At 32.1% G+C, this 12,993-nt stretch overlaps 1 protein-coding gene across 1 annotated transcript in view; it reads right to left on the reverse strand.

The window, feature by feature from the left end:
- The window catches only part of LOC114327061 (phospholipase B1, membrane-associated-like), a 51,109-nt gene extending 43,766 nt beyond the window's left edge, over nt 1–7,343 (reverse strand). The window contains exon 1 of the mRNA XM_028275563.2: nt 7,253–7,343. The gene's annotated coding sequence lies outside the window, so the exon portion shown is untranslated. The remainder of the gene's footprint in view (nt 1–7,252) is intronic.
- Between the last annotated feature and the right edge of the window lie 5,650 nt (nt 7,344–12,993).

Raw genomic sequence — 12,993 nt, forward strand, 5'->3', positions numbered from 1 at the left:
ATTTTGACAACGAAACCCGATTTGGGTTTCGAAACGTTAATAAATTCACTTTTTTTGGTAAAATTGTGGCTTATTTCCCATAGAAAATAGTTAATTATAAAAAATGCCACAAGGAAATAGCTTCAGAACAACATTTTCCTTTACAACTCAAATCTGCAACATATTTCCCCAAGTTCCGTAAAATGACAAAAGCCAATCTAACTAAAAGACCATATTACTCGGTAGAAGAGTTTCTTAATGACTAACTAAGAAATTACAGTAATGTACAAGTAACTAAAGTATATTTCTATATTATTTGAGTGTCACATGCAGCAGCTTAAACTTATTAGTTCCTATGTCTGTATTTTATTATGTTGTATGTTCAATTTGCAATTTATATTAATTTTGCAATATATCGGTTTTGTTTTTTCTTGACTTTATTAACTTATAATTTTTTTTATATTGACGATTTATCAAATTTCAGCAAATTGTATTTGTTATTGTTATTGTTATTATTATTTTTTCTGACTCTATGTTAAGCTTTGTCCATAAAATTTTATAATTTTCAGCGACAATAAAGCATATTTCTAATTCTAATTCTAATTCTAATTCTAATTCTAATAAATTACGTACATTCTTCTTATTGTGTGAATTAATTTAATTCAAAAATTATTTTTTGGCCACCCTGTATAAATAATTATGGTAATGTTTATATTAATGAAAAGAGAATTGAATAACCTTTTAAATGAACTATCACACGACCCCTAATCTCATTTAAAATAATTAGCGATTACGTCATTACTCCCAGATGGTTGACGTCATTAGTACGATATATATGTCAAAAAATTATAATTTCAAAATAAAAATCGCCCCCTTTCGGGATTTCTCTCCAAAATCTTCCATTCTCGAAAAAAAATATTCCGTAATTTTGCCCCTCACTATAAGTATATTATGATTATTGCTTCGTTCATTGTAAAAATATTTATAAATACTTCTAATCATCATTTTTACTACCAAAAATCACAATATTAAAACAATAAAAATAATTTTCAGGTCAACGATCACTGACATTATACAATAGGTATTTAAAAATGATACTTAATGATAAATCTGATGATGAAAGTGAGTAATCATCTCAGTTACCAAATTATTTCATTAAAATTGTTTAATTTTGGTAAAAGTTTTATTGATATTACTTTCTTTTATCAGTTATGTGCTTAAAGTCTATTAAGATTTGCGCATATTTTACTACTTAATTGTTGAAATGAGTGTAATATTTTTTATCTGGTATAGGTCTGGTCTTACAGGGGTTATGAGATAAGTCTGCTCCTATTGCTTATTGAAGCGACGTTTTTATATTAACGTTGTAGGTACATATAGTTCTTCCACTCTAGCTTTTCCCATACGTCACGATTCATTTTCAAACAAATTAAATCAAAAAATAAAGTGAAACATACGTCGATGTGTAGATCATTGATGCATACTGTCAGAGTGTCAGTGGTAATAATTAGGAAATGGCTATTATCCCGTGAACGTATTTTATAAAGTTGTTGTATTGAAGTGTTTAATCTTTTTTCACTATTGGAGAGATTGATGTGTAATGTGTAATTGATGTACCAGGCAAGAGAAGAATCCGGATTTAGAAAGAGCTTCAGTACAAGTGACCACCTTTTAACGATGAAGATATTAATCGAAAAAGCTAACGAATATCATATACCGCTATACATGGCATTTATTGACTTCGAAAAAGCATTTGCTAGTGTGGTACACTGGGCAATAAAGAAGTCTCTAGAAAACAGCAGAATAGACTACAGATATACCGACTTAATTACAAATATATATGATAAGGCAACTATTAAGCTAATGAAACAAACGGAGCCTATTAAAATAAACCGAGGAGTAAGACAAGGAGATACCATCTCGCCCAAGCTATTCAACCAAGCGCTAGAAGATGTGTTCAAACAACTACACTGGAATGGCTTGGGTATAAACATAAACGGGCAATATCTGAATCATTTACGATATGCTGATGATATTGTATTAATAACAGAAAGAAGTGAAGAATTACAAAAAATGATGGAAGAACTAGATAGAGAATCGACAAAGATAGGACTGAAGATGAATTACAGTAAAACAAAAACCAAGACCAATCAACAAGAAGAACTAATAATTACAGTCGTAAAAGAGTATATATAACTAGGACAAATCACTAGATTAAATAAAGAAAATCAAACCGAAGAAATAAAGAGAAGAATAAGATTGACCTGAGCATCATTCGGAAAACTGTCTTATATTCTAAAAAACAGAAAATACCCGCAATACCTAAAAACAAGAGTATTCAATTAATGTATACTCCCTGTTCTAATATATTACTCTCAGACATGGACGTTTAAAAAAAATATGGAAAAAATAGCAAAGACAGAAAGATCATTGGAAAGACAAATATGCTGAACATTAAACTTTCAGACAGGAAAAGAAACGAATGGATCCGTAACAAAACAAAAGTGAAAGATGTCTCTACCCAAGTAGCAAAGCTTAAATGGAAGTTTGCCAGACACACCCTACGGCAGAAGGAGGAAATATGGACTAAGATGATTATATATTGGAGACCGTGGAACCACAAACGAAAAAGGGTAAGGCCACAGATGCGATGGTCGGATGACCTGAAGAAACACATTGGGTCAAATTAAATGCAAATTGCCCAAGATAGAGAGGCATGGAAGAAGGAAGAGGAGACCTATATCCAAGGATGGATGTTTAGGGCTGATTAGATGTGTAATAATTGTATTTATTAAATGAAATTTTAAAATTATTAAACTGTGTCAGGACAAAATGTGGAAAAATCTGGAAAAAATGGGAACTTCAAAACACGTAGTAGCATTTCTAGTAAACCTCTACGTAGAAAACTCATAAAAAGTGTCATTATATAACTTATCTACTACTTTTTATATAACAGCAAATCTAATAAGGTCTAAATTAGAGCTGGAGAAGAGAAACAGAAGTGGAAGATCAAGTGAGTAGAGCAAGCAGAGCCGCAGGTTACCTGAGTGGGGATAATAATTGCACCGAATAGACTACAACACGTTATAGAAGAAACATATTAGATAATGTTAACCAGAGAATATTATCAGTAAGTAAGTAAGTGATACCCAATTCATTTAGTAGTAGCTGAAAATAATGATTACATGCAGGTAATAATATACGAAAAAATGTTGGTCCGAAAACAATGTGGGGTATTTTACGCTGTGTCTAGGTACACGCTAACGTGTACGCAAATAAAAAAGTTAGGTACACGCGAATTAAACTTTATCAAGCCAGTGACGTCATTATTTAGCGTGCGCAGTGACTTTATATTTTGGTACACGCTATTTTGATATGTTCAGTGTTTGTGTTAGTTGTTTGTTTGATAGAAAATATTTTTATTAAGGGAAGGGGAAGAGAAGCAAAACTATTCAGATGTTTCAAACTTAATTGTAATAAAACAATATGTATACAGGGTGTCCCGAAAAGATTGGTCATAAATTATACCACATATTCTGGAGTCAAAAATAGTTCGATTGAACTTAACTTACCTTAGTACAAATATGTCCAAAAAAAAAGTTATAGCCCTTTGAAGTTACAAAATGAAAATCGATTTTTTTCAATATATCGAAAACTATTAAAGATTTTTTATCGAAAATGGACATGTATCATTCTTATGGCAGGATCATCTTAAAACAAAATTATAGTAGGATTTATCCACCTCATAAAAATTGTATGGGGGTTTTGATCCCTTAAACCCCCCCAAACTTTTGTGGACGTTCCAATTGATTCATTATTGTGGTGCCATTAGTTAAATACAACGTTTCTAAAACTCTTTTGCCTCTTAGTATTTTTTCGATAAGGCAATTTTTATCGAGATGTGGCTTCTTTTTTAATATATTTACATAAAAATTTTATGGGGGTTTTGTTCCTTTAAACCCCCCAAATGTTCGTGTACGTTCCAATTAAACTATTATTGTGGTACCATTAGGTAAACGCAGTGTTTTTAAAACTTTTTTGCCTCTTAGTCTTTTTTTGATGTCACCTTTTTTTCGAGATGTGGCTTCTTCTTCAAAATATACCTAAAAATGTAAATTATAAATAAATTTTCAGATTATTAACAGGTATATCATAGGCCTTTAACCATATACAAATATGTGGTGGATTCAAAAAATATTCAAAATATCTCGATAAACACTAGCTTATCGAAAAAGTACTAAGAGGCAAAAAAGTTTTAAAAACATTTTGTTTAACTAATAGTGCCACAATAATAATTTAATTGGAACGTACACAAAATTTGGGGGGGGTTTAAGGGAGCAAAACCCCTATAAATTTTTTATGGAGTACACAAATTTTAGTTTAATTTTTATTTAAGATTTTGCTGCCGTAAGAATGCCACATGTCCATTTTCAATGAAAAATCTCTACGAGTTTTCGATATACGAAAAAAAATTGATTTTCATTTTGTAACTTCAAAGGGCTGTAACTTTTTTTGTGTGCACTATTGTATATAGGTAAGTGAGGTTCAATCAACCTATTTTTGACCCCAGAATCTGTGGTATAATTTATGACCAATCTTTTCGGGACACCCTGTATAAAAGTATATATTCAGGTTAGCAAAATAAATATTATATACAACATACTGCTAAAATAATTTTTATACGTAAGTTAATTATACCAGTTTATATTGGTGTTTATTTTTGCTGTGCTGTTTATTTTTATTTATACAGGGAGTTGAACTTGTTACGATTTTCATAGAAAATTGGTTTTAACTTTGTAAATACCCTGTATAACATAATAAACCTTTATATTTCTGTGATATGGAAGTTAAGAAGATTTCGAACATAAAATAAAATATAGGGTGTTCCATTAAAAAAAACATAAGTTTGGTCTGCCACTATATTATGGTTTTACCCCTGTACCATTCTAACTAATTTTAGTAATTTTGTAATATGAAGCTCAAAGTTTGCTAAAATTTGTGTTACTAACTTTTATTGCTATTTATTACTATAGCGGATCTACTGAGCTTTATCACACTAATCAATCGCCCCGTATATTTTATCTTATTACTTCTGCTACCCTTAATTGGCCTTAATCACGAATTTTTGTCTCTTATCTTTTTCATACCGTTTTAGAATGTTGTTAAACTCATTAAAAGAACTAAAAACACTAAACAAGTAAAAAATAAAAACTCTTTACAAATCAATATTAAAGTGTAAACATAACGCGATTAGACAAATTCTAACCACACTCTGACACTCGCGATACTTATGATGACTTTCTAAGTTATATAAAAATTATACAAATTATCTCATTACCTATCACTTCCAGCATTGTATAGGCTTGAATATTTTTTACACAGAGGTGTTTAAAATTTGACTTAGTATCAATTTATAAAACTTTGTCCGATTCAAGGACCAATCTACATCAATTAAACTGTTAAAATTGTTTAATAACTTAAGTGCATTGGCAAGGGGAGATCTTGTTGCAACAAGCTTGTGAGGTATATTGAACATTAATGAAGATCGTGTCCGACGAGGAGCAATATTGAATGGAATGAGTGAAAGTAAATATGGGCTGTTAATCTTATTGTTAATTATATTGTATATAAACATAATTACCATTAAGTCCCTTCTTTGTCCTAGAGACAATATTTTAAACTCGTTTCTTAAGTGAGCTGACCTAACAGAATTATAATCAGGCCATTTTTTGTGTTTTTTAAAATACAAATACCGAAGAACTTTATTTTGTACCTTTTCTAATTCTTTAAGCGTTGACATATACTCACAAAACCATATTACGCTTGCAAATTCCAATTTAGGTCGCACTAAAGTAAAAGAGAGAAATTTTATTGTATTAATGTTTGTAAATGCCATTGTCTGTCTTCTAATAAATCCAAACAATTTGTTTGCCGCTGAGATCGACTGATTTATATGTTTCCCAAACGAAAAAACTTGATTGTATGTTACTCCCAAGTCTTTTACTTCAGTAACCCTAGCCAATCTCTACCTCCCATCTCATAATCAAAAATAACTGGTTCCTGTAACCGAGTTATCGTCATAACTTTGCATTTATTAATATTAAACTCTAACTTATTAACTATACTCCATTCGTAAACACTATCAATGTCTCTCTGTAACTTAATACAATCACGTACTGACTGAATAATTTTGTACATTTTTAAATCATCTGCAAATAAAAGACACTTAGTATATTTACAAATAGAAGGAAGGTCGTTAATGAATATAATAAAGAGAAGAGGTCCTAAATTTGAACCCTGAGGAACTCCGGAATTGGCGTAAAACTTTCCTGATACATTACCTTTGTGTCGAACTATAAAACGTCTGTTTTCCAGATAACTTTTGATGAGTTCAATAAAATTATTAGACAAGCCATAAGTACTTAACTTTTTTAGTAATACATCATGATTAACGCGGTCAAAAGCTTTCCTAAAATCCGTGTATATCGTATCAAGTTGCAATTTAGTGCTTAATGTGTCAGGAACCTGGTCTGCAAAAATAAATAAATTTGTATTTACTGACTTGTTTAGCACAAAACCGTGCTGTTGAGACATTATGTACTTTTCTATATATGAATATAACTTGTTATGTATAATATGTTCAAAAAGTTTGGCGGGAGCACACATTATTGCTATAGGTCTGTAGTTTTCAATGTTTTGTAATGTTCCAGATTTATGTATTGGTGTAGTAACTGCAGTTTTCCAAATTGTAGGAAAGACTTTAGAATTAACTATGCTATTAAAAATATGTACCATCGGTTCAATCAACCACTCACTACAACCTTTTAATATATAAGGTGGAATACCGTCAGTACCCGCCGCTTTCTTTGGCTTTAATTTTTTTACAGCTTCTTTAAAATCATTGTAATCTATTGATTCAATTGCGAAAAAATCATTATGCAAGTAAGAACTATTACCAAAATCTAAATTATAAGTCGCTTTATCTGAGGTGTATGTAGATGCAAAAAACTTAGCAAATACTTCAGCTGTATTTTCACCATCAACATTCTGACCTAAGTAAACAAAATTTCCAGCATGAGTACAATTGGATTTTTTGTTTTTAATATAGTTCCAAAAATAATTTATATTACCCTCCACATTTTGTTGCACTTCTTTTAAATATTTATTCTATTAATAATATTTTATTGGGTACGCGGGATACAGGACTATAAACTATTAAAAATATAATGCAAATAATAAATAATTATATTATGTATTCAAAAATTTTACTCACATTGAACGCTATACCGCCACTTACACAAGCACCGACGCATTTCTTTAAAGACGCGAATGCAGAAATAAAGAATGTTAAAGCTCAGATCACATGTCGGGCATCACCATTCATAAAACCATTCGGAAAATTGCACATTCGTAGAGTAGGGACATTCTAGAACCGGAGAATCGTTTGGTCCATTCAGTCAAATAAATAAAAACATAAAATACACAAATATTGGATATAAAAATACCAAGACCAAAGCTGATAAATGATATGAGGAGAAAAAGAAAATATTATTTTTTAGTTTATCTGGGTTTCTTAACTTCTTTGTAGACATTTTTTACCTCTGTGTTTATGTAGGCTTCTTCAATGTCTTTTAATCGCGTTTCTAGCTGTTATCTTTTCTTCTTTCTGTAAATTGATTTAACTTCTCTTCTTCTAGCCACATAGTTTCGTATCGTATTTTGGTTATTTCCTCTATACCTTTGTACTTTTCCCTGTTTCGTCTAGTTAAAACATTCGCACATCCTTTATCAAACTATTCTTGACACCTCTTTATATACACTCTTCCTAAATACTTTTCCGCTGCTTCCGGAATGGCTGTCTGCATGGTCTTCTATTCTTCCTCTAATTCCTGTTTGACTAGATTCTCTAGCATTTTATTTATTTCTTCCTGTAGCCTGTTTACTACCTGTTTCTCTTGAAGGCGCCCTAATTGGGAACTTAATCTGTCTAACGGGTTTCGGAATTATTGGTAATTCTTGTGTTAATTTTGCTGTTACTAAAATGGTCACTGTTCGTATATTATGTCCCTGTGTATCTCCTGCAATGGAATATATCATATTTTCTGCATTTTTTAGGACATGATCCATCTAACTTTTTACTTTTCCATCGGGGGAATCCATGTTACCTTATGAGCTATTTTCATTTTGTTCTGAAGTTATTTTTTGTGGCATTTTTTTTGCAATTAACAAGTTTTGATGGGAAATAAGCCACAATTTTACTAAAAAAAATAATTTTATTAACATTTCGACGCCCAAATCGGGTGTCGTTGTCAAAAATTTGGGCGTCGAAACATTAATAAAATCTTTTTTTTTTAGTAAAATTGTGGCTTATTTCCCGTCAAAACTGGTTAATTATTTTCATTTTGTTCTCTGTCGCAAATTCGATTAATTTTTCCCATTTTCATTTGATTCATTATGAAACTTTTTTATGAAAAAATTTGAAATTGCAGACGACATAGTTTTTTTCTTTGGCAACCTCAAGGAGATATATACAATGCTTCATGAACTTCAGTTAGTGTGTGCCAGTGTAGGTCTCAAAATAAACATTTCCAAAACAAAATTCATGACAAACCTAGTACCTAGCCGAAATATCAATATTGGAGACAACGAAGTAGAGCTAGTGGAAAAATACATATACCTTGGACACGAAATAAAGATCGCGAGAGACAACCAAACATGCGAACTACGAAGAAGAATAATCCTAGCATGGGCAGCCTATGCAAAAGTCAAAGACATCTTTAAAAGCGATATACCAATTTCTTTAAAGCGTAAAACATTTTACCAATGTGTGTTGCCTGTGATGACTTATGGTGCCGAAACTTTGACATTGACGGCTACAACTTCTAAAATGCTGCAAATAGCTCAGAGGAAAATGGAAAGGTCAATGCTGAGTATATCGCTTCGTGACCGAATCAAAAATGAAGGCTTAAGACGAAGAACAGGAGTTACCGATGTAATTTCCCGAATTGCCACCCTGAAATGGAACTGGGCCGGACACGTCGCCCGAATCAGTGATGGGGGGTGGACGAAGAGATTACTTGAGTGGAGGTCAAGATTAGACAAAAGAAGTAGAGGAAGACCACCTACTCGTTGGACTGACGAACTCAAGAAAATGTCAAGAAATTGAATGCAAAGTTCTCAAAATAGAGCACAATGGAAAAAATGAGGGAGGCCGTGGACGCAAAGGGCTGGATGATGATGATGATGATGATGATGATGATGATGATGATGATGATGATGATGATGATGATTTTGATGATGATTATGAAAACTTAGTTTCCATGTTATTTTTATATAGGGTGTCCCAAAAGTAGCGGAACGGTCGAATATTTCGCGAACTAAACATCGGATCGAAAAACTGAAAAACACGTTTTCAATAATTTTTAAAAATCTATTTAACTATATCAAACATGATCACCCACTCCATTCCCTAGAGGTGGAGTGGGGGTAACTATGAAATCTTAAATGGAAACCTTAAGTTTTTATTTCAGATTTGGATTCCTTATGTAAAAGTAAGTAACTTTTATTCGAGACATTTTTTCGAATTACGGATAGATGGCGCTATAATCGGAAAAAACCATTTATCGTAATACCATAGGTAAATTATAGAAACGGTCTCATATCTCGAGAAATGCACTTCCAAATGAAAAACCAAAAAATATGTATTTAATATTTTTTAAATACCTATCGAATAACGCTAAATACGACCCTTCATCTCACCCCCTAGAGGTGTGGCGGGGGCTAACTTTAAAATCTTAAATAGCAACCTCCATTTTTTATTGCAGATTTGGATTAGTCATGAAAAATTAAGCAACATTCATTCGAAAAATTTTTTTAGAGCGGCGATAGATGGCGCTAATAAATAGTCTTTTTCCAATTAAAGCGCCATCTATCAACAATGTTGTTCTGAAGCTATTTCCTTATGGCATTTTTATAATTAACTATTTTCGATGGTAAATAAGCCACAATTTTACCAAAACAATGAATTTATTAACGTTTTGACGCCCAAGTCGGGTGTCGTTATCAATATACAAAATAATTATTAAAAATTATTTTGTATTTTGACAACGACACCCGATTTGGGCGTCGAAATGTTAATAAATTCATTTTTTTGGTAAAATTGTGGCTTATTTCCCATCGAAAATACTTAATCTATCAACAATTCTAAAAAATGTTTCGAATAAATGTTGCTTAATTTTTCATGACGAATAATACTGCAATAAAAAATGTAGGTTGATATTTAAGATTTTAAAGTTACCCCTTACCCCACATCTAGGGGGTGAGGTGGAGGGCCATGTTTAGCGTTATTCGATAAGTTTTTGAAAAATATTTAATACATATTTTTTGGCTTTTCATTTGGAAGTGTATTTCTCGAGATATTAGACCGTTTCTATAATTTACCTATGGTATCAAGATAAATTGTTTTTTCCGATTATAGAGCCATCTATCCGTAATTCGAAAAAATGTCTCGAATAAAAAATGTTACTTACTTTTACATAAGGAATCCAAATCTGAAATAAAAACTCGGGGTTTCTATTTAAGATTTCGAAGTTACCCCCACTCTACCTCTAGGGAATGGAGTGAGGGATCGTATTTGACGTCGTTGGATAGATTTTTAAAAATGATTGAAAACGTATTTTTCAGTTTTTCGATCCGATGTTTAGTTCGCGAAATATTCGATGGTTCCGCTACTTTTGGGACACCTTGTATATATTTCCTCTTTTATTTTCCGTCTTTTGCAATCATGTCTCCAATAATTATTGTTATATCGTATTTCTGTATATTCCCTATTAGGGAATTAAGCTTTCCGTAGAACTTAATTTTGATTTCTAAATCGTTATCTTCAGTGGGCGCATGTACGTTAATGACACTTATTTTTCTATACTTTCCTCCTACTCTCAAGTAACATATTCGATCTGATATGTCTTGAAAATCTACAACAACTGGTATGTTTACTTTCATGGACACCATGAATATCCTACTCCAAAATATTTCTTGATCTCCGCTCTTAGACAAGGTACTCTTTCCTATTTTTATTATTTCATTTTCCAGTTGTTTCGGTTGTTGCAGGCCAAGGATATTGTTCCATTATTTGATATAAGTTTCGTAAAACTCCCAGCTCATAAGCACTTCTTACATTCCATGCCCGAATTTTTATTATTTCCTTGTATTGTTCCCTTTCTTTCGGGCCTTTTGTGCTTAATTTTCCTTCTTCCATAGTTCTATTCCTGTTCCTTGCTGTTTCGGTATCGTATCTCCTCAGTTGTTTTTCTTCTATTAATTTTTTCGCCATTTTACTCTGGTATTTTCTTTTCTCTCTCTCTCTCTCTCTCTCTCTCTCTCTATCACTCTCTCTCCATCTTTAGTCCTGATCCTGCTGTGCGAATGTAGTGTTCATTGTGATATCGTGTATTGTCCGTCTCTAAAGATCTTTGTTTTCTGATCATTTCTTTTAACTCATGCAGAATTCTTTTGCTTCCTGTTTTAGTTAATCCAGTCTTCTTCAGCCTTCTATTCTTCCTTGAATAATAAGTCTTTCCATGTTTTCTTTGTCTGCTCTCATAATATTCACAAATAATTTAATTGTTGGAGATGAATTTTACTGATCTTTAGCGCATTTAAAATTGAATTATTTGTCCTGTGGTCGGTCAACGGTATTCCATCTTATCCAACAGAACATTTCAGTGCCATCTTTTATTTCACACCTTCTTATAGCCTATTTTTGTCGGTTTTTCTTTACTTTTTTCATCTATTGCTATTTTAACTATTTCAGTTTGTGTTTAAGTATATAATATGTATACTAATATTAACTCTTGTGGACCAAACGACACGTTTCTCATATCATCCTTTATTTACTGTTTAAAAATATTGAAGCTACAGGTACTGTTAAGCAATTTTGCTATTGGAATACAATTAATGATTACTTTCACTAAAAGGGTTGAGTACCACATATTTATTGGTAAAGACAAAAGCGGTACTGCTTTGAGAATACTGATTAGACGACGATCGGATTTGTGCAAACAATCAGTAGCGTAGGTAACTACTTAAGAGGTCACAAAGAGTTCAGAGTGGTAGAGATTTAGAAGATTGTGCTACAGCTTTACATTAAAGTCATTAAACACAAATACGTGAACAAGACTTTTCCATTAACAGTTTTCTCGTCATTTTTACAAGAATTGTTTTGCTTTTTTCTTCTTTTTCGTTTTACATAGAACGTTGGCTACCATCATACCCCTCTCAATTTTATTCACAGCCATCCTAAATAGTATGCTTGTATCAATATCACACCAATCTAGTAAGTTCTTCAACCATGAAGTCTTTCTTCGTCCTGGGCTGCGTTTGCCTGCTATTTTCCCTTGCATAATATTTTGTAGCAACCTATATTTGAGACCTCTCATTACATGTCCGAAATAATCCAGCTTTCTCTGCTTGATGCTTTTTATGATCTCAGTAGTCTTGCTGAGACGTTCTAGTATTGTGGAGTTTCGAATCTTCTTCACCCAAGAATCTTTTAAAATTTTTCTATAGCACTACATTTCGAAAGCCTCAAGGCGATTTAGATCGCTTTTATTCACAGTCAAAGACTCGACACCATAAAGTAAGACCCAGAAAACGTAGCAGCCAGGTAGACGGATCGGCAATGCCAATTTTAGGTGTGTGTTAGGTACATATCAGGACATCCTTCTTCTTCTTCTTCTTCTTCTTCTTCTTCTTCTTCTTCTTCTTCTTCGTCTTCTTCTTCTTCTTCTTCTTTTTGTATAACGTTGACTGCTGCATGTCATTTTTTTAATTATATATATACAGATCTTGACAGGGGAAGGCATGTGGCAGGTCTCTTTTTTGATTTGTCCCGTGCTTTTGATTGTCTGGATTTTAACTTTATTAAAAATAAATTTTACAACCTAGGTTTCAGAGGAGATTTCTTGGACTGGATAGTAGACTATTTCAGCAATAGAAAAATGTTAGTTTCATATC

This window comes from Diabrotica virgifera, chromosome 6 (assembly GCF_917563875.1).
Source record: "Diabrotica virgifera virgifera chromosome 6, PGI_DIABVI_V3a".
Classification (NCBI taxonomy): Eukaryota; Metazoa; Arthropoda; class Insecta; order Coleoptera; family Chrysomelidae; genus Diabrotica; species Diabrotica virgifera.